The sequence below is a fragment of the Nycticebus coucang genome, chromosome X (assembly GCF_027406575.1).
Source record: "Nycticebus coucang isolate mNycCou1 chromosome X, mNycCou1.pri, whole genome shotgun sequence".
Classification (NCBI taxonomy): Eukaryota; Metazoa; Chordata; class Mammalia; order Primates; family Lorisidae; genus Nycticebus; species Nycticebus coucang.
Genome location: NC_069804.1, coordinates 49,884,348 through 49,902,851, shown reverse-complemented (window position 1 = coordinate 49,902,851; position 18,504 = coordinate 49,884,348). Strand labels below are relative to the sequence as shown.

At 37.3% G+C, this 18,504-nt stretch overlaps 1 non-coding gene across 1 annotated transcript; it reads left to right on the top strand.

Annotated features, from left to right (window-relative positions):
- Positions 1-13,551: 13,551 nt before the first annotated feature.
- LOC128578779 (U6 spliceosomal RNA) lies at positions 13,552-13,659 on the top strand. The gene has a single exon (XR_008377905.1). It is a non-coding gene; the product is annotated as a U6 spliceosomal RNA (small nuclear RNA).
- The last annotated feature ends 4,845 nt before the right edge of the window (positions 13,660-18,504 follow it).

Sequence of the window (18,504 nt, the reverse complement as noted above, 5' to 3'; positions counted from 1 at the left end):
CCATTTATTAACTTTTACAGCTATTTCTTTTCTTAGAGTTTCACAGTTCTCTTTATAGAGATTTTTCACATCCTTTGTTAGATTAATTCCCAAATATTTCATCTTCTTTGGCACTACTGTGAATGGGATAGAGTCCTTAACTGTTTTTTCAACTTGACTATTGTTGGTAGATATAAAGGCTACCAATTTATGAATGTTGATTTTGTAACCTGAGACACTGTTGTATTCCTTGGTCACTTCTAAGAGTTTTCTAGTAGAGTCCCTAGTGTTTTTTAGATATACAATCATATCATCAGTGAAGAGCAAAAGTTTGATCTTTTCTGACCCTATATGGATACCCATGATTGCCTTTTCTTCCCCTAATTGCGGTGGCTAAAACTTCCATTACAATGTGAAAAAGCAATGGAAAAAATGGGCAGCCCTGTCTGGTTCCTGACCTGAGTGGAAATGATTCCAATTTAACTCCATTCAATATGATATTGGTTGTGGGTTTTCTGGAGATGGCCTCTATCAGTTTAAGAAATGTCCCATCTATACCAATTTTCTTAAGTTTTCCGATCATGAAGGGATGTTGGACGTTATCAAAAGCTTTTTCTGCATCGATTGAGAGAATCATATGGTCTTTGTTTTTTAATTTGTTTTTGTGCTGAATTACATTTATAGATTTACGTATATTGAACCAGCCTTGAGACCCTGGGATAAAACCAACTTGGTCATGATGTATAATTTGTTTGATGTGTTGCTGGATTCTGTTTGTTAGGATCTTGTTGAATATTTTTGCATCTATATTCATTAGTGATATTGGTCTATAATTTTCTTTTCTTGTTGGGTCTTTTCCTGGTTTGGGGATCAGGGTGATGTTTGCTTCATAGAACGTGTTGGGTAGTCTTCCTTCTGTTTCTGTCTTTTGGAACAGGTTGAGTAATATAGGTACTAATTCCTCTTTAAAGGTTTGGTAGAATTCTGACGTGAAACCATCTGGTCCTGGGCTTTTCTTTTTAGGGAGGTTTTGTATAGTTGATGCTATTTCGAACTTGATATGGGCGTCTTCAGTATTTCCACTTGATTCTGGCTAAGACTTGGAAGGTGACATGCTTCCAAGTATTGGTCAATTTCCCTCAGATTGTCATATTTCTGAGAATAAAGTTTCTTGTAATATTCATTAAGGATTTTTTTGATTTCTGATGAGTCTGTTGTTATTTCGTTTTTGTCATTTCTGATTGATGAGATCAGAAATTTTACTCTTTTTTTCTGATAGGGTTGGACAGAGGTTTATCTATTTTATTGACCTTTTCAAAAAACCAGCATTTTGATTTATTGATCTGTTGTATTATTCTTTTGTTTCCAATTTCATTTAATTCTGCTCTAATTGTGGTTATTTCTTTTCTTCTAGTTGGTTGTGGGTTGGAATGTTCTTCCTTTTCCATTTGCTTGAGATGTCCCATTAAGGTGTTAACTTCCTCTCTTTCTGTTCTCTTGAGGAAGGCTTGCAGTGCTATAAATTTCCCTCTTTAAACTGCTTTTGATGTCTCAGAGGTTCTGATACTTCGTGTCTTTATTGTCATTTTGTTCCAAAAAATCGGCAATTTCTTTCTTCATCTCATCTCTGACCCAGGTATCATACAGCATAATATTATTTAACTTCCATGTTTTTGTATGAGTATGCAGATTCCTGTTGTTACGCAGCTCAAGTTTTATTCCATGGCGATCCGAGAAGATGCATGGAATAATTTCTATTCCTTTAAATTTACTGAGGTTAGACTTGTGACCTAAGATGTGATCGATTTCGGAGTAAGTTCCGTGGGCTGATGAGAAGTATGTGTATTGTTTGGTTGGGATTAAATGTTCTGTAGATGTCTGCTAAATCCAAATGTTGGATGGTTAGGTTTAAATCTAAAATTTCTTTGCTCAGGTTCTTGTTGGAGGATTGATCCAACACTGCCAAAGGAGTGTTGAAATCTCTGACTGTTATGGAGCTAGAGGAAATCAAGTTGCTCATGCTTGTTAGAGTTTTTATTATAAATTTAGGTGCATTCTGGTTTGGTGCATAGATATGAATAATTGAAATCTCATCATATTGAGTATTACCCTTAACAAATATGAAGTGACCATTCTTGTCCTTCCTTACTTTGTTGGTTTAAAGCCTATTGTATCTGCAAATAAAATTGCTTCATCTGCTTTTTTCTGATTACCATTTGCCTGAAATACGGATGACCTTCTTTTCACCCTGAGTCTGTATTTGTCTTTTAAGTTAAGATGTGACTCTTGTATGCAACAAATATCTGGCCTGAGGTTTTGTATCCAGTCAGCTAACCTATGCTTCTTTAGAGGACAGTTTAAGCCGTTCACATTAATGGAGAATATTGATAAGTCTGGTGAAATTTTGGGTATCGAGTTTTTCAAAATACCAGTGGACATTTTTAATCCTTTTGCCCGTGTGGAAGTTGGAGTTTGATCCAAAATTTTTGAGTGAATTTACTTTTGTTATATAGGATTGTGTTGGTCATTATGGAGGATAGGTCTGAGAATATCCTGGAGAACTGGTTTGGTTATGGCAAATTTCTTCAACATATGAATGTCATTAACGTATTTAATTTCTCCATCATAAATGAAACTCAGTTTAGCTGGATAGAAGATCCTAGGTTGAAAGTTATTTTTCTTTTGGAGGTTAAAATTCGATGACCACCCTCTTCTGGCTTGAAAATTTTCAGCAGAGATATCTGCAGTCATTCTACTATTCTTCCCTTTGTAGGTAATGGTTTTCTTTCTCCTGGCAGCTTGAGAATTTTGTCCTTCATATTAACTTTAGTGAAGTTAGTTATGATATGCCTGGGGGATGTCTTATTGGGGTTGAGTCCTGCTGGGTTTCTGAAGCTGTCTGCTATCTGAATTTCAGAATCTCTAGGCATGTCTGGAAAATTCTATTTCATAATTTCATGCAGAAGGGCCTCTGTGCCCAGTGAGGCCACTTCATCAGTTTTAAGAATTCCAATTATTCGGATATTGACCTTCTTCGAATTATCCCAGACCTCTCTGAGAGAATGATCCATTTTTGCTCTCCATTTCTCTTCCTCTTTGAGTTTGGGAGCATTCAAAGGCTTTATCTTCGATGTCAGAAATCCTTTCTTCTGCTTGCTCCATTCTGTTGCTGAGGGATTCTACTGTATTTTTCATATCTCTGAGGGCTTCAAATTCTTGCTTCAGTGTGTCTAAGTCATTGGTGGTTTTGTCTTTAAATTCATTAAATTCTTGAGACAACTTTTGAATTTCTTCTCAAATTCCTAATTCAACTTTATTAATCTTGTCTGCAATCCAAATTCTGAATTTGATTTCTGACATCTCAGCCAGTTGTTTGTGTATGGGATCGTCAATTACATCTGCCATATCTTTCCTTGGGGGATTTTATCTATTCTGGTTATTCATGTTACCAGAGTTTTTCTGCTGATTTCGTCCCATGGTTGTTTTACTCCCTTTGATTGTTTTCCCCTGGGGCTTTGTCGAGGGCCCCTACAGTGTTTTGGCCTGAGAAACTGGGGCCCTGTCTGTTGTGGTGGGGCTAAGTCATTCTGTCTTATTTTCAGCTGGTTTCTGTTCAACCCTAGTGAAACATTTACTCTGGGTTGAAGTCTCAGCTGTGGAGAAATACCAGCAATTAAGTCACCCCACCCACCACTGGCAACATTTGGAAAAGGAAAATCAAACCTTCCTACAACCACACACCCAGTGCACCAACCGAAAAGTCCTCAGTCTATTGGTTCAGTGCAAAAGTCCCAATCGATTGTTTCAGTCGGCATCTGTCTTGGGTGGGAGAGTTCAAGAGGTCTCTGGGAACTGGATCGCAGGGGTCTGGTGGCTGCTCTGATATGGCTTACTCCAGTGCTGTGTGGAGTCAGGAGGAGCCACCCAGCAAATAGATCAGTCTGGGAAGTTTGATGCCTCCTTCCCCTCCTTGCCCCTCTGTTGGACCCAGTCACTGATATCCTTGCAGATGGCTGACCCAGTTGCTTGTAGTGAACAGATTCTCCAGGGCTTTGCACCTGCCTGAATCACAAGTAAATCTGCCAGGCTTCTGCACTCCGCCAGTATCTAGCAGGAGTTGTTGAGTTCTGACATCCTTGGGCGCTTGATGAAGGGGGGGGTGTTCAGTCAGGCCCAGCCCCGCCCCGATTGATATAACTGACGGAACAGAACAACTTTGCGGGATTCTGTCTCTGTTCCTGCTAAATTTGCCTGCAGAAGAGAAGCTATTCTGAGTTCTAACATCCTGTCTTTGCTGCTGGAGGTTTGTATTCAGTTAGCTCTCTGGAGTCAGCCCCACCCTGGAAACTTCCCGGGTTTGTGAGTCACCTCAGGCAAATCCTTTACTCATGGGTGGCCTCCTCTGGTTGCCCAGGGAGACAGGGGTTGTGGCTTCAGAATATCCAGGAGTGAGCTGTTTTGCTTTTGTTCGTGTCCTTGTGGTCACAGCTCACCTCAGTGGGGTTGATGTGCATTCTTCAACCTTCTCTTTTGGTGCAGCTCAAATCCACCACATTACTTGCTAAATTTTCGTTCCTTAACTCTCCTTCTGGATGGGAGCCTCTGTGGAAAGCTGGTTTCAGTCTGCCATCTTAAATATTCCCCTTTTTTTTTTGCTTTTCAATAGGTAATTCACTCTTAGTCAAAGATATTTGGATAAAAATGCTCTGTGCTCTGAAAATTCACAGTCTGTATGACAAAAGCCTATCAGTGTTATGAACTCTATAGCAAGAACAAGAAGTCCTTGGGCTCCTTCCCCTGATTTCTCCTCCTCTTTCCTCCTATCTCCCACACCTCCCTATTTTTTCTACCTATCCTTCTCATTGCCTTACAGCTATCAAGATTGCTTTTGTATTAAATCCTGCTGCCTTCACTTACAATGTCCTTCTGACATTCACAAACAATGACTGATGTCACAGATGAAACAGCCTTGATATGCTGAGCTCCAACATGAAAAACAAGCAATTTCAAAAAATCCTCATATCTGCTAATATTCCTTCAAGGGAATCAAAAGCAAAATTATGTTCTTTTTCTTAAACATGACACCCAGGCTGTGGTTGTCAACAAAGGAAGTCTGCTGTATCCCACAGGGACTAGCAAGTGTCTAGCCCCACAGTGATGAGTCACCCACCAGAATTGCATAGTAATCTCCCTGTCTGTTTTGCTAGTCATTTTCTTTTTAATTTGGGGGCATTTGTTGTGGAACTGTGGGTAAAGGAATTGGGTTCACCACCATCTTTCACAATGAAGTGAATTGGACATAAATAAAATGTTTAAAGTGGTCTCAACCCTTTTAATACAAATACAAAACTTCCTCAGCATTCAGTTACTTGCTGCCAATAAATAGCCTCTGCTTCCTCTTTTCTCTTGAAGAATAAATAATATCTATTTTCATACACTGTTCATCTCAATGAGAAAAATCAAGTGTTCCATCTCTCTCAGATCAGCTCAATACTGGCTGGAAGTATCCAACAAAAAGAATGTCCCAAAGAAAGAACTGCATTTTACTCTTGAGGAAACCAGCATTTGGAAATCAAAATCCAAACTCTATGTTCAAGGGATGTTATTATTCGCTGCCTGAATTAAGTGCAGTGTGTAAGACAGAAGTCCATGAGGCAAACTATATCTCCCTCTAGTCACTCAGGTAATGCCGCCAGATGAAGGTTGTGTTTCTCTAGCACTATTTCTCAAAATGTCTTCAACCTGCTCAGAAACATAGAACATAGGACTCCACCCTAGGTCTTTTGAACTGTAACCTCTGAATTTGAACAAGTGGGTAATTCTCATGCTCACTCAAGAGTCAGAACTGCTTTTCTTAATTAGAGAGTGGTAGGCACAGGGACTCTGCCCATTTCCGACTAACCTGTTCTTTAGGCATCACAGAGGAAAGAGTTTTGAAAGTGTAGTCAACTCTATGTTTTCTCCTTAAAAACTCTTTCAATTTAAAACATCACTTGATATGTGAATATGAATGCCTACTTAAAACCTATCATATGCTAGAGAAAGGCAAATGCTTAGGTGTAATTTAGACAGATTTGCTGTCAAACAGAATTACTTTAAACTTATACCTACATACTCATACAATATGTCTCACCAACAGCCTGATTTTTGGTATAATCCTAGGTCTGATTTTTGTACTTCAGGTTTAACCTTATCCCAGCTGCATGCTCACTTCCTTTTCTTCCCATCCTTTTTCCAAGAATTATTTCTCCTATCAGTTTTTGTCCTTATAGAAAAGCAGCTCTCAAAGGGTAATTTAGGGGTCTCCAGGGTCCATAAGACACTTTCAGGGGATCCATAAGGTCAAAATTACTTTCAAAAAATGATGTTATTTGTCTTCTGTCCCCTTATCCTTTCATGAGTCTAAATGGTAAAGGCCACATGATAAGTTATGACATTATCACTCTGAAGGCCTATGGAATGTATTTCTGTGTATTCTTGTGTTTTAAAATTTTCTCAGTTTTAATTTCTAGTCTGATAAATACCAATAGATATAACCTACATAAACAAAAGCTCTTTGGGGCCCAATTTTTATGCTTGTAAAGGGATCCTATGTCAGAATATAGTAGAACCTCCATATTTGACCAGCACACTACATTGACCACCTCCTTAAGTTGACCTAATTTTCATAGACCAACATGCACCACACATACTCAAAAGAAATTCCTTATGTTGCCCACCTCTGTATGTTGCTCAGTTTGTTACAGTCCCATGGGTGGTCAGCTTAGCAGACATTATATTATAGTTTGAAAACTTCTGTTATAGAAAATGAAGTCATATTTCTTTCAAGATGGGCCACCCGGAGTAAGTTCAGAAATCTTCATCTATTCACTCAGTTGCCATCTCCCTGATGGTCAGGCAATAGTCAGTTTCTGGTTGCCTGTTATATGGAAGGCACTGTACATATGGCAGTTTGAAAAAAGGAAAAGGTCAGAAGGAAGTAAGAAAGGAGGGAAGGAAGAAAGGAAGGAACAGAGCTAAAGGAACTAAACTCCTTAATGGAGTTTATAGCCTTTTAAAATTCTGTCTATGAGTAGCATCAGAATCATCTAGAAATATTGAAACATAAACATGGGTTGAGTCTAGGTTATTTGTATTTCCTAAATCTCCACAGGTAATTCTAATGCATAACTTCAGTTAAGGTAACACCTAAATTAATTGCCTCCAAATGTAGAGGTACAGATCCCTCTTCCTCATAATTTATATGACATTTATAGTATTTGTAAATATGGCAAGAGGCAGTAAGAAGGCATTTAGGTAAGTGAATACAGGAAACGTCATGGTAGCCTGTTAATGGGAGGACAAGACAGGCAAGAAGCATTGAGTATTGAGATCCAATAATAATATTATTCAACAGGACTGTGGATTCAACAGGACTGTGGAAAGCAAGGAGAGCATTGAGTCTTTAGTTCCAAAGGAGCTGATCAAGATTCCTTTGCAAGAACAAAGATAAGGATCTTAGCTTCAAAACTTGAGCAAAAGGAAGTGTCAATTAGACAAAAGGCCAAATATCAAAGCCAGGTACACAGAGCAGACAGAATTCGTATGTTGGGCTTTTTAAATTTACTCTAGATCGGCAGTTCTCAACCTGTGGGTCACAACCCACAGGAACTATATTAAAGAGCCATGGCATTAGGAAGGTTGAGAACCACTGCTCTAGATGCAATATTAGTTCCGTGGGAAAATAAGTTGGGAGTCCTGTGGCATGCATGAAGGCTTTCAGGAACGCTAGAGATGAGTGTGGAAGGTATAAAATGAAGAAGAGGCAAAATCACCAAGTTTTTAAAAGTAAGTGTTAATCATTTGAAATGTTACCAGATGAAGAGGATCTGGTTGCCTGTCACTGTCAGCCAAATGCAGAGACAGGGACTAGGTCCAATAGGCTTTATTATAAGAAAGCCAGTAATTGTGGATAATGGTGAGAGTCATCTCGCAAAGACTGTTCTACCTCAGTTACAATTCTAATATTTTTTGTAAAATACAAGAAAACAAACCTAGAAAACTTCACAACATCAAAGTAGTCTCTAACAAGGCAAAATGTTTAAACAACATAAAAGTAACCTTCATTCTAACAATATAGTTGTAAAAGTAACCTTTATCCTAACAAAATATCTAAGAGAATCATCAAAGAAAATAATATATCATCAAAGTAACCTTTGCTCCAACATTAACACAATATTTACTATCTACCTGTGACTACCTCCAAAAAGTCTTCTGAGATAAACATCTGCACAATCATGGTGAATCCTTAACTAAATGATCGTGGGGGTGTGTTGAAAAGAATGGAAGCTAAGCAGACAAGGTCAGCTGTACTGGTTCAGCTTAGCTTCTCAGACTCCATCTTGTAGGCTGCTTTTCTGCCTTCAAAAACATTTAAAGGAAAGTGGCATGGGTGAGAAACTATGATAATGTGTCTTTAGTTGAGGGTAAATGAGTAAGAACCTCATTTACCTGGGAATCATATCTTGATTTGACTTCATTGTTTAGATTCTAAATATTGCAAAGCACTTTCTATTCTAATCTGGGCTTCCTATAAAAAAAAAAAAAATCAGTGGTCCATAAAACCTGCTTATTTTCTTAAGTAAATCCCCTTCTTCTAGATTTTTTTTCCCTTCTTATTTGTCTTTTTTACTTAAATTTAATTTGTTGCTAAATGGGATCCATTTTATTAAGATCTTACTATTTATACATTTATTCTCAATTGAAAATCATATATTAGGCTCTTAAAGAGTTTCATCTGAAATGCTGCATACATTTACTTTCTAAAATGGTACAAATTTAGGCTCAGTGCCCATAGCTCAGTGAGTAGGGCACCGGCCACATACACTGAAGCTGGCGGGGTTAAGCCTGGCCCGAGCCTGCTAAACAACAATGACAACTGCAACCAAAAAATAGCCTGGCGCTGTGACAGGTGCCTATAGTCCCAGCTACTTGGGAGCCGAGGCAAGAGAATTGCTTAAGACCAAGATTGGAGGTTGCTGTGAGCTGTGACGCCACGGCACCCTATGGAAGGTGACATAGTGAAACTCTGTCTCTAAAAAAAAAAAATAAAATAAAATGGTACAAATTTAAATAATTAGTTGATAAAAAGGTTTTAAGAATTTTATGACTTCGGACAGAAGAATAAGGAGTTGCTGCATGCTTCCAAAAATATTTCATATTTATTTCATAGAGCACCTGAACACACCAGAGCTAAATTCTTACTAGTTGATTATTTGATCCAATCAAATCAAGATGGTGGAGCATCCACAAACACCGTTGTTGTAGTTTTTAAGCTCTGAACATGTCCTTAGCAGTAATTCTTTCCATAGAAAATAATTCAGTTTTTCTAGGTCTGTGCCCCATGTATCATAGAAAAAGTTGCTATAACAGTCAATCCTTCGTAAATAGCAGCCAACTGTGCGGACTGGAAACACATGACCTTTTAAGTTAGATGTCTAACTTATAAAATTGCCATTGAATATGGTGGCACCTGTGGCTTAAAGGAGTAGGGCACCGGCCCCACATACCAGAGGTGGCGGGTTCAAACCCAGCCCTGGCCAAAAACTGCAAAAAAAAAAAAAAAAAAAAAAAATTCCATTGAATAAATAAAACTCTTTTTCTAAATTCAGCACTTCATAGATAGAAACTTATTAGACTCTTAATTTTTTGTTTTTAAATGATTTTTCACATCAATGAGCCCATTTTGAGAAACATATATATATATATATATATATATATTTTTTTTTTTTTTTTTGACACAGAGTCTCAAGCTGTTGCCCTGGGTAGAGTGTCGTGGCATCACAGCTCACAGTAACCTTAAACTCTTGGGCTTAAGAGATTCTCTTGCCTCAGTCTCCCAAGTAGTTGGGACTACAGGCGGCTGCCACAACTCCTGGCTATTTTTGTTGTTGTTGCAAATTTCATTGTTATTTTAGCTGGCCTGGCCTGGGCTGGGTTCAAACCCACCAGCTTCGGTGTATGTGGCCAGCTCCCTACCCACTGAGCTATGGGAGCCTCAGAGAAACATTGATTTAAAACCCTAAGTTTCTCCTCCAAACACTGGATACACCTTCTTTTTTTGTTCATTTTTTTGCCAACCCTTACACTTTTATTTCACATTTTTTTCTTTGCTTTCTAATTGCTCTTTTAATGCGAACAGCCTATGATTCTTTTATTCTTTTTTTTTTTCTGCAGTTTTTGGCCAGGGCTGGGTTTGAACCCACCACCTCTGGCATATGGGGCTGGAGCCCTACTCCTTTGAGCCACAGGCTGCCACCCATAAATCTTTTTTTTTTTTTTTTTTTGAGACAGAGCCTCAAGCTGTTGCCCTGGGTAGAGTGCCATGGCATCGCAGCTCACAGCAATCTCCTGGGCTCTGATTCTTTTATTCTTTATCACCCAAAGTAGATTTCTCTGTTGAATTCACAGCCAGATCACTCACTCATTCATTCAATTAGTAATACATGTTATTTATGGTGCAGTTTCTATGTACCAGGTTTTGCCTATTCTTGGTGGATTCTTTTTGAGGCCACCTCTTCCTTGTTTTCCCACATTCCACTCCTCCCAATATATTCACACATTTATGGTAAGCATTTTGTAATCAGAAGTGAATAGATAGTATTGAATTAAGCCAATATTTTCTGTGCTGTATAATAGGCAAGTCTTCACCCTTCTGGTCCTGCCTGACAGCTTTTGAAACAATTTACACAATGGCTAAAGGATTTCAACATTTTTCTCTCTCTGAGTAGAATCATGGGTCCCCACTTCATGACCAAATACTTTGAGGCCACTCCTTGCCCCAGTCAAATATAAAAAGATAGAAATGACTAAGGCTCCCTGGCCCCATTAATCAGCCTTAATATAAATAAAAGTGGGAAAATCAGAAAAAAAGAAAGAAAAGACTATGGTAATCCTATTTCCATATCAGAACATAGTATAGGGAGAACTGGATGCAACCTTTGTCTTTTTTGTTTGTTTGTTTGTTTTTGGACATTTGAACAATTGAAATTTATACTCCTAGCTCCTCAGGAAGATTTTGGAAAAGGACTATCCAACTTAATAATGACAAAACTAAATCACTCTACAGTAGACTTTAATTTGAGGGGTTCACATAGGCACTTTTTTCATTGAAGAAACATTTATTGAGCTCCTCTCATGGGGCAAATCCTGTGCAGGGCACTGAGGAAACAAACACAAGTTATACCCAAATTCTGTTCTCAAGAAGTGCCCAAACTAGTGAGTCATACACATGAATCACTGACTACAATCAATCAGAATATTAGGTCAGAGGAGCAAACTATTATTTATGAGCAACTATTAGCAAGCTACTATTTATCCCTGTACTAGGAGTTGAGCATGATGGTACATAGTCAGGGACACAACAGAGAGAAAGTGATATTTGAATTGGTACTTGAAAGGTGAGCAGGAATTTTCGAGAGGGGAAAAAAGAAACAACTTATAAAATTGCTTTTGAAATGGCTTTCTATATTTAGGGATTAGGAGAGCTGAAGAGGTGGATTACTTGATGAGGTCAAGGATAGCCTCAGTGGTATTTCCACAAATAAAAATATCAGCTGCTTCTTCCCTCCCAAAGTTATTTGTATTGATCACTACTCCATTTCAGTGAATCACAGCTGGATTAAATCTAAGCAACCTGGCAGATGAGGACTTGTTCTACCTATAATGGATTTTATGGCCTCACTTTAGCTGACTCTTTGCAATGTATAATTCTTGTCAGAGAATCTACACTATCTGAACTGGTGAGTTTATCCCACTCCATAATTTTCTGGAATGAATTCTTGAAAGGTATGCTTATCAATGTAAAGGATGTATAGGTAGGAGGTAGCAAATTTATAAGGATGACAGATTCTGTCCAAGATGTATTCAGGCTAAAGTTATGGTATAGATACAATGAGAGGAAAGGTAATGAAGAGTATTTAGAGTTCTTGACTTTGGGTTCATTAGGCCAAATAGGACGAATAGAATCAAGTGTGAAGTGATATGGCCTTCCATTATCTTTAAATTCAGTATACATTGACATGAAGCATCTTCTCAAAACACTTTCATGAACTTGAAGTTATCACACTTCTATATCATTTTGGAATGGTGCTGTGCCCACTTCTGGAAGACATCCTGTAAAGATGCTAACAAAATGGACTAGGCCAAGGAGAGTAGTAATGGGATGCTAGAAGGTTGAGAAACAATATCACAAGATAGGGTGGCACCTGTGGCTCAGCGGGTCGGGCACCAGCCACACATAAAAAGGATGGTGGGTTCAAACCTGGCCCCAGCCAAATTGCAACCAAAAAATAGCTGGGCGATGTGGCAGGCACCTGTAATTCCAGCTACTTGGGAGGCTGAGGCAAGAGAATCACCTAAGCCCAGGAACTGGAGGTTGCTGTGAGTTGTGTGATGCCAAGGCACTCTACTGAGGGTGATAAAGTAAGACTCTGTCTCTACAAAAAAAAAAAAAAAAAAAAAAGGAGGGGGGAGGTTTTGGTGGAGGGAGGGTAATGGGTGGGGCCACATCTATGGTGCATCTTAGAATGGGTACAGGTGAAACTTACTAAATGCAGAATACAAATGTCTACATACAGTAACTAAGAAAATGCCATGAAGACTACGTTGAACACTTTGATGAGAATATTTCAGATTGTATATGAAACCCACGCATTGTACCCCTTGATTGCCCTAATGTACATAGCTATGATTTAACAATAAAAATAAATAAATTTTAAAAAAGGCACAAGATAAAAATTTGTGGACCAGAGAAATCAGAATTGGAGTAAACAAGAGGGGATAATAGCCATGTTCAACTAATAAAAGGATGTGTGTGTGTGTGTGTCTGGGTATGTGTGTGTTCTGGTTTTGTACTTATAATGCTTTAATTACTTTCATAAGTAAAGATAATTGTTTATCTTCCTCTTGAATCTTTATAGCCTCTTTTTTTCTTGAAATATTTAGATAATACTATATATAATAAAGACAGTGATAGTGTGATAGTAGGCATCCTGGTCTTGCTTCTGATCTTAAAGGGAAAGAATGACTCTTAACATTTTACTATTATGCATAATATGCTATAAATTTTTGTTATATTCCCTTCATCAGGCAAAGGAAGTGCCCTGTATTATTAATTTACAAGAAATATTTTGTAATGGGTAGGTTATGATTTTTATTAAGTCTTTTTTGCATCTAACACAAAGATAATACTTGTATCCTAATTATCTTGTTAATACAATGAATACTTTTCAAAGATTTTCTAATGTTAAAATATTCTTACATAGTTTACAATCTCTAAGAAACACTAATTGAATGGACTTGCTAATATTTTAAGTAGGATTTTGTGCCTATATTTATAAGTGATATTGGTCCATTATCTTTGTGTGTTGCAATGTTCTTGGTTTGTTTGTTTTTTGAGCATTAAGGTGATACAAATGTCTCAAAATTAGTTGAATAACTTTCTCATTTTTTTCTGTTCTCCAAAATAATTATCAGAATTAGGAAATTATATGCCTTGAATATCTGCTATAAATTTGCTTTAAAATGGTATTAGAGCTCTGACTTCAGCAGCACATATATTAAAATCGGAATGATACAAAGAAGATTACATTGCTCCTGCACAAGGAAGACATGCAAATTTTATAGTTCAACTTAAATGCAAAAGTCATTCAGTGACTTTCAAACTCAGCAGAAAGTTTCAGTAACAGATTAAACCAAGAAGAAAGAATCTCAGAGATTGAAAGCAATGTTTTTGAGCTAACACAATCAATTAAAGATGTATAGAAGAGAAGAACAACAGCACATAAATCATTTAGAGAGTTATAGGAATAAACAAAATAAACAAACATACGATAAGAAAAGATATTTGCATATTATGAATCGAACAAAGGGTTGTTAACTATGATGTATAGAGAACTCAAATTAATCAGTAAAAAAAGAGCAAACAATCTCATCATTCACTGGGCAAGAGACAAGAACAGAACATTCTCTGAGAAAGACAGACAAATGACTAAGAAACATATGAAAAAAATTCTTGTTGTCCCTAATCATCAGAAATGCAAATCAAATGACTAAGAAACATATGAAAAATTTTTCATTGTCCCTGGGATATCACCTAACTCCAGTAAGATTAGCCCACATCATTAAGTCCCAAAGTTGCAGATGCTGGCATGGATTTGGAAAGAGGCAAACACTTCTACAGTGTTGGTGGTACTGCAATCTAATGCAGCCTCTTTATAAGGACATATGAAGTATCCTCAAAGAACTCAAATTACACTTCCCATTTGACTCCATAATCCCACTACGAGGCATCTACCCAGAAGAAAAAATGTAATTTTATCCTAAGGACATTTGCACAGATTGTTTATTGCAGCTCAATTTGTAATCACCAAGATGTGGAAACAACCTAAATGCCTATCACCTCAGGAAGAGATTGACTAACTATGGTATGTATATACCATGGAATACTATTCAACCATAAAAATATGGTGACTTTATCTCTTTTGTATTAACCTGGATTGAGTTGAAGCACATTTTTCTTAGTAAAGTACCACAACAATGGAAAAGTAAATATTCATTAATATGAAGCCATTATATGAACCAATACATGTTCACAGAGGAGAAAAACTAATTTTAATTCAAGTTGGAGGCAGAGGGAATGAGGGAGAATGTGAATGGAGGAGGGGTGTTTGGGTTGCTCTCACTTAACACAATGTATGGGTTTATGGCATCCCTTTTGGGTGCAGGACACAGCTACAAGAACGACTTTAACTGACAAATTAAAATATTGTGACATGGTTGTTTGTACCTGCACATTATCCTGAAATTAAAAAAAAAAAATAGCACAGACTTCAATCAACCAAAGAAAAGAAAGACAAAGATTGTCATTATATAATGCAAAAAGCAATAATTCAATAAGAAGACATAAGAATCCAAAAATGTATGCCCCTGACACAAGTGTACTCAGATTTATAAAGCAAATCCTACTTGATCTAAACCAAATGATAAACAGGAGTAACATAATAGTTGGAGACTTTAACACACCTCTGACAGAACAGGACAGATTTTTCAAACAAAAAATAAATGGATCTAAAACATAACTCTAGAACAAACAGGCCTAAAAGACTATTATAAAGCATTCTACCCACAAACACCAAATATACTTTCTTCTTATCAGCTCATGGAACATTCTCTAAAATTGATCATGTCCTAAGCTACTAAACATTCCTCAAAAAAGTAAAAAAATCATAATTATACTTAGTGTCTTCTCAGATCACAGCAGAGTAAAATTAGAAATCAACTGCAAGAGAAACATTCATCTCTACACAAAGTCATGGAAACTAAACAACCTACTGTTGAATGGCAGTCAAGACAAGGAGAAAATTAAGATGGAAATCATAAGATTCTTTGAACTCAATGATAAAGGAAACACAAATTATCAGAATCTGTGGGATACAGTTAATGCAATCCTGATAGGAAAATCCAGAGCCTTAAATGCCCACATTCAAAAATTAGTAACATCACAAATCAACAATTTAATGAATCATCTCAAGGAGCTGGAAAAGAAAAAGCAAACCAATCCCAAACCCAGCAGAAGAAAAGAAATAATCAAGATCAGAGAAGAACTAAATGAAATTGAGAACAAAAGAATTATATAGAAGATTAGGAAAGCAAAAAGTTGGTTCTTTGAAAAGATAAACAAAATTGACAGACCACTGATAGATTAATCAGAAGCAGAAGAGAAATAATTCTAATAAGATCAATCAGGAATGAAAAAGGAGAAATCCCAACTGATACCACATAAATATAAAAAATCATGTCTGAATATGGTAAAAGTATCTTTACATATAAACTTCAAAACATGGAGGAAGTGAACAAATTCTTGGAAACTCACAGATTCTCTAGCCTCAATCAGTAAAAAATCACTTTCCTAAAGAGACTGATATTGAGTACCAAATTAAAGCAACAAGAAAAAAATTTATAACAAAAACTAGTCCCAGGCTCAGCACCTGTGGCTCAAGTGGCTAAGGCACCAGTCACATACACCTGAGCTGGTGGGTTTGAATCCAGCCTAGGCCTGCCAAACAATAATGACAGCTGCAACAAAAAAATAGCTGGGCATTGTGGCAGGCACCTGTAGTCCCAGCTACTTGAGAGGCAGAGGCAGGAGAATCGCTTGAGCCCAGGAGTTGGAAGTTGCTATGAGCTGTGATGCCACAGCACTCTAACAGAGTGACAGCTTGAGGCTCTGTCTCAAAAAAAAAAAAAAAAAAAAGTCCCAGAACAAATGGTTTCACAGCCAGATTGTACCAGACTTACAAAGAAGAACTGGTATTTATTCATCAGAAATAATTTCATAACATAAAGATGGAAGGAATCCTCCCCAACACATTTTATGAGTTCAAAATCACCTTGATACCAAAGCCAGGAAAAGACTCAACAACAACAGCAGCAATAAAAAGAACACTACAGACCAATATCTCTTATGGATATAGGTGCAAACAATTCTCACTAAAATCCCAGAAAACTAAATTCACATAAAAACTCACCATGACCAAGTGGGCTTCATCTCAGAAATGCGAGGATAGTTTAACATACACAAGTCTATAAATGTAATTCACCACATAAATAGAAGCAAAAAGAAAGGCCATATGATCCTGTTAATAGATGCAGAAAAAGCATTTGGAAAAAACAAGCATCATTTTGTGATAAGAACTATTTATAAAATAGGCATAGAAGGTTGGCCATGGTGGCTCAAACCTGTAATCATAGCACTATGGGAGTCTGAGGCAGGTGGATCACCTGAGTTCAGTTTGAGACCAGTCTGAGAAAGAGTGAGACTACATCTCTACTAAAAATAGAAAAAGCCATTTGGGTATTTTGGTAGGTACCTGTAGTCACAGCTACTCAGGAGCCTGAGGCAAGAGGATTGCACAAAACCAGGAGTTTGAGGTTGCTGTGAGCTATGACACTAGGGCACTTTACCCATGGTGACAGAGTAAGACTCTGTATCAAAAAAACTAAAATAAAATAAAATAGTCATAGATTGGACTTATCTCACAATTATAAAATCCATATATGACTAACCCACAGCCAACATCATACTGAACAGGGAAAAATTGAAAACATTCTTACTTAGAACTGGGCCCAGACATAGTTGCCAATTATCACTAGTTCTATTCAACATAGTGTTGGAAGTCCAGCCAGAGAAATTACACCAGAGAAGGACATAAAGGGTATTCACATGGAGAAAGAAGAGGGCAAATTATCACTCTTTGCCGACAATATGATCTTGTACCTAGAAAACCACAAAGATTCTGCAAAAAAGACTTGTAGAATTCATAAATTCAGTTAAAAAAATCAATGTACACAAATCAATATACACTATAGCTTAATGAGACAAACTGATTTTAGAAATATCCGCCTTTTCTCATAGGCAAATTATATCTGTCACATTTGCTTAATAAATTCACCATTAGTAAATAGTTTTGATTTTTTCTACTAAATATACTACTATGTAACTAGCTTTTACAGTAGAATCTGAGTTACTTTTGCAAAAAAAATTTGTTGGGAAGACAGGCTTTTCAGTTCTTTTCAGCAGTTCAGTTCTGCTACATTGTCCTCATGATACAACCCTTCAATACATATCAACTATGGCAGCATGTTTTTGCATCAAATGCCTTTCCAAATTATAGTCTTTGAAAACTTGCACAAATTCTCTACTACTTAAGCAGAATGCCTCACTATTTGCATTGACAAGAAAGTACTCATCTGTCAACTTTTCATTGAACATCATTCTTCATCCATAATTTGTCTTTTGGAGGGGTTATGTTTTCTTCTGAGATGTTGTAGAAGCCCATACTGAGATTAAAAAATAATAGATAAGGAATTATATTTACTTTTGTTATAAAACTTTATTGGCAGAAAATAGAAAACAAGGTTTGGGCCCTTCCAAATCTTAGCTCCTCATGCAGAGTAACGTGGATAGCCAATTGTTAAGCACAGTGGGGGATGTGTGAGGCACTATCAAGGTATAGAAGGAACCTTAATAATCAATTAAGAATGCTTACTTGACTTCTAAAGAACATTAAATGCCTAATATTGCAATGGTAGTTTGAAATATTATTGATAATTGCTGCCTCACTAAGTCATCATGAGACATGTAATACAGAATGGTGTCGGGGGTGGAGACAAAATGGCTGACTGAAACCAGCTTCCCACAGAGGCTCTCATCCAGAAGGAGAGTTAAAGGACAGAAATTTAGCAAGTAACCTGGTGGATTTGGGCTGCACCAAGAGAGAAGGTTGAAGAACACACATCAACCCTGCTGAGGTGAGCTGCGACCCCAAGGATACAAACAAAAGGTACAAAATCCATCACCAAGCAGACAGGAGTCCCCTCCCCCATGAGAATGGCTCTGAGTTCCCCACAAACAAATGATCAGAGTTCAAAGGTCCTCCCACTACACTCCACGGGAGAGACCCCCTAAAAACTGGACCTACCTCC